The 4,311-nt window shown below is 35.0% G+C and overlaps 1 non-coding gene across 1 annotated transcript; it reads right to left on the bottom strand.

Annotated features, from left to right (window-relative positions):
• Positions 1-3,415: 3,415 nt before the first annotated feature.
• Positions 3,416-3,519, bottom strand: LOC130977621 (small nucleolar RNA R71). Its single transcript, XR_009085307.1, has one exon. It is a non-coding gene; the product is annotated as a small nucleolar RNA R71 (small nucleolar RNA).
• Positions 3,520-4,311: the final 792 nt, after the last annotated feature.

Genomic DNA, 4,311 nt, shown 5'->3' on the forward strand with positions numbered 1-4,311 from the left:
TTATAACTTGGCGTTCAACTCCAAGAGAAGCCTCAGCTCGTGGATAGATCAAGCTCAGCCCAAACACACACCATGTGGGCCCTGGAAGTGGATTTATGCATCAATTACTTACTCATGTAAACCCTAGTAGCTAGTTTAGTATAAATAGAACATTTTACTATTGTATTCAGTGTCTTTTGACCACGTTACATCTTTGGTCTCAGTTTTGTTTTATTCTTCATCTTAGGAGGTCATTGATCACGTTTTGGGGGGCTGGCCATTCGGCCATGCCTGAACCTTTCACTTATGTATTTTCAACGGTGGAGTTTCTACACACCATAGATTAAGGGTGTGGAGCTCTGCTGTACCTCAAGTTTCAATACAATTACTATTATTTTCTATTCAATTCTCTTTTATTCCTATTCTAAGATATTCGTTGCACTTCAACTTGATGAATGTGATGATCCGTGACACTCATCATCATTCTCACCTATGAACGCGCGTGACTGACAACCACTTCCGTTCTACCTTAGGCCGGGCGCATATCTCTTAGATTCCCCAACAGAATCTTCGTGGTATAAGCTAGATAGATGGCGGCATTCATGGGAATCCGGAAAGTCTAACCTTGTCTGTGGTATTTCGAGTAGGATTCCGGGAATCCGGAAAGTCTAACCTTGTCTGTGGTATTCCGAGTAGGATTCCGGGATTGAATGACTGTGACGAGCTTCAAACTCCTGAAGGCTGGGCGCTAGTCACAGACACAAAAGAATCAAGGGATTCTATTCCAACCTGATTGAGAACCGACAGATGATTAGCCGTGCTGTGACAGAGCATATGACCATTTTCACTGAGAGGATGGGATGTAGCCATTGACAACGGTGATGCCCTACATACAGCTTGCCATGGAAAGGAGTAAGAAGAAATTGGATGAATGTAACAAGAAAGTAGAGATTCAAGAGGAGCACAGCATCTCCATACGCCTATCTGAAATTCCCACTATTGATTCACATAAGTATTTCTATCCTTTTTTATTTTCTGTTTATTATTTATTTTCGAACTTATCATAAACCATTTAATCTGCCTAACTGAGATTTACAAGGTGACCATAGCTTGCTTCATACCAACAATCTCCGTGGGATCGACCCTTACTCACGTAAGGTATTACTTGGAAGACCCAGTGCACTTGCTGGTTAGTTGAACGGAGTTGTGATCACACGTGCCATTACCAGGGATTATTAAGATCCCAATTCATCATACCATGATCTCTTTGGGGTATTCTTGATAGAGCCAATATTTAAATTTCATACAAGTACAAAGAGACCAACTTTGAGGATCACAATTCCGTCCACCAAGTTTTTGGCGCCGTTGCCAGGGATTGTTCGAGTATGGACAACTGACGGTTCATCTTGTTGCTCAGATTAGGTAATTTTCTTTTCAAAATTTTTCAAAAATCTTTTTCAAAATTTTCTTTTCTTTTTCGTTTTTCCAAAAATATTTTTGAAAAAATCAATAAAAATCCAAAAAAATCATAAAATCATAAAAATAAAAAATATTTTGTGTTTCTTGTTTAAGTCTTGAGTCAACTTTTAAGTTTGGTGTCAATTGCATGTTTTAAAAATTTTTCTTGCATTTTTTCGAAAATTCATACATTCATGGTGTTCTTCATGATCTTCAAGTTGTTCTTGACAAGTCTTCTTGTTTGATCTTGATGTTTTCTTATTTTGTGTTGTTTGTTGTTTTTCATATGCATTTTTTGTTTGTTAGAGTCCATGCATTAAAGATTTCTAAGTTTGGTGTCTTGCATGTTTTCTTTGCATCAAAAAAAATTTTTTTTTTCAAAATTATGTTCTGGATGTTCATCATGATCTTCAAAGTGTTCTTGGTGTTCATCTTGACATTCATAGTGTTCTTGCATGCATCTTGTGTTTTGATCCAAAATTTTCATGTTTTGGGTCATGTTTATGTTTTTATCTCTCATAATTAAAAATTCAAAAGTCAAAAATATATCTTTTCCTTTTTTTTTCTCCAAATTTTCGAAATTTTGGGTTGACTTGGTCAAAAAAATTTTTAAAATTAGTTGTTTCTTACAAGTCAAGTCAAATTTTCAATTTTAAAAATCTTATCTTTTCAAAATCTTTTTCAAAAATTATATCTTTTTCATTTTTTTTCTATTTTTCGAAAATTTCAAAAATCTTTTTCAAAATATTTTCAAAATCTTTTTCTTATCTTTATATCATATTTTTGAAAATTCACTAACAATTAATGTGATTGATTCAAAAATTTGAAGTTTGTTACTTTCTTGTTAAGAAAGGTTCAATCTTTAAGTTCTAGAATCTTATCTTTTAGTTTCTTGTTAGTAATTAATTTTAATTTAAAAATTAAATCTTTTTCAAACATATCTTATCATATCTTTTATATCTTATCTTTTTCAAAATTTTATCTTTTTCAAAAATTTGATTTCAAATATCTTATCTAACTTCTTATCTTCTTATCTTTTCAAATTTGATTTTAATATCTTTTTCAACTAACTCTTTGACTTTGTGTTTGTTTCTTATCTTTTTCAAAACCACCTAACTACTTTTCCCTCTCTAATTTTCGAAAATATCTCATCTCTTTTTCAAAAATTCTTTTTGTTTTAAATTTTAATTTTGATTATATCTTATCTGTAATTTTCGAAATTACTAACCCCTTTTCATAAATTAATTTTCGAATTTCTCTATCCCTTCTCCTCTTCTATTTAATTATTTATTTACTAACACTTCTCTTCACCTCTCTTCATCTAAAAATCCGAACCCATTCTTCTTCACTCTTCTCCCCTTTCTTCTTCTACTAACATAAAGGAATCTCTATACTGTGACATAGAGGATTCCTCTTCTTTTCTTATTTTCTTCTCTTTCATATGAGCAGGAACAAGGAAAAAGGCACTCTTGTTGAAATTGATCCTGAACCTGAAAGGACTCTGAAGAGGAAACTAAGAGAAGCTAAATTACAACAATCTAAAGGTAACCTTTCAGAAATATTAGAACAAGAGAAGGAGATGGCAGCCGAACCCAACAACAATAATGCAAGGAGAATGCTTGGTGAGTTCACAAAGCCAACGTCCAAATTTGATGGAAGAAGCATCTCCATTCCTGCCATTGGAGCCAATAATTTTGAGCTTAAGCCTTAACTAGTTGCTTTAATGCAACAGAACTGCAAGTTTTATGGACTTCCATATGAAGATCCTTACCAGTTTTTAACTGAATTCTTGCAGATTTGTGAAACTGTTAAGACGAATGGAGTTGATCCTGAAGTCTACAGATTCATGCTTTTCCCTTTTGCTGTAAGAGACAGAGCTAGAATATGGTTGGATTCACAACCTAAGGATAGCCTAGACTCCTGGGATAAGCTGGTCACAGCCTTCTTGGATAAATTCTTTCCTCCTCAAAAGCTGAGCAAGCTTAGAGTGGATGTTCAGACCTTCAAACAAAAAGATGGTGAATCCCTCTATGAAGCTTGGGAAAGATACAAGCAGTTGACCAAAAGGTGTCCATCTGACATGTTTTCAGAATGGACCATATTAGATATATTCTATTATGGTCTATCTGAATTTTCAAAAATGTCACTGGACCATTCTGCAGGTGGATCCATTCACCTAAAGAAAACACCTGCAGAAGCTCAAGAATTCATTGACATGGTTGCAAATAACCAATTCATGTACACTTCTGAGAGGAATTCCATGAATAATGGGACGCCTCAGAGGAAGGGAGTTCTTGAAATTGATGCTCTGAATGCCATATTGGCTCAGAACAAAGTGTTGACTCAACAAGTTAACATGATTTCTCAAAGTCTGAATGGATGGCAAAATGCATCCAACAGTACTAAAGAGGCAGCTTCTGAAGAAGCTTATGATCCTGAGAACCCTGTAATAGCAGAGGTAAATTACATGGGTGAACCTTATGGAAACACCTATAATTCATCATGGAGAAATCATCCAAATTTCTCATGGAAGGATCAACAGAAGCCTCAACAAGGCTTTAACAATGGTGGACACAATAGGCTGAGCAATAGCAAGCCTTTTCCATCATCTTCTCAGCAACAGACAGAGAATTCTGAATAAAGCACTTCTAATTTAGCCAATCTAGTCTCTGATCTGTCAAAAGCCACTTTCAGTTTCATGAGTGAAACAAGATCCTCCATCAGAAATCTGGAGGCACAAGTGGGCCAGCTGAGTAAGAAAGTCATTGAAACTCCTCCCAGTATTCTCCCAAGCAATACAGAAGAGAATCCAAAAGGAGAGTGCAAAGCCAATGATGTAATCAATATGGCCGAATGCACAAGGGAGGAGAAGGA

Source organism: Arachis stenosperma, chromosome 4 (assembly GCF_014773155.1).
Source record: "Arachis stenosperma cultivar V10309 chromosome 4, arast.V10309.gnm1.PFL2, whole genome shotgun sequence".
Lineage (NCBI taxonomy): Eukaryota > Viridiplantae > Streptophyta > Magnoliopsida > Fabales > Fabaceae > Arachis > Arachis stenosperma.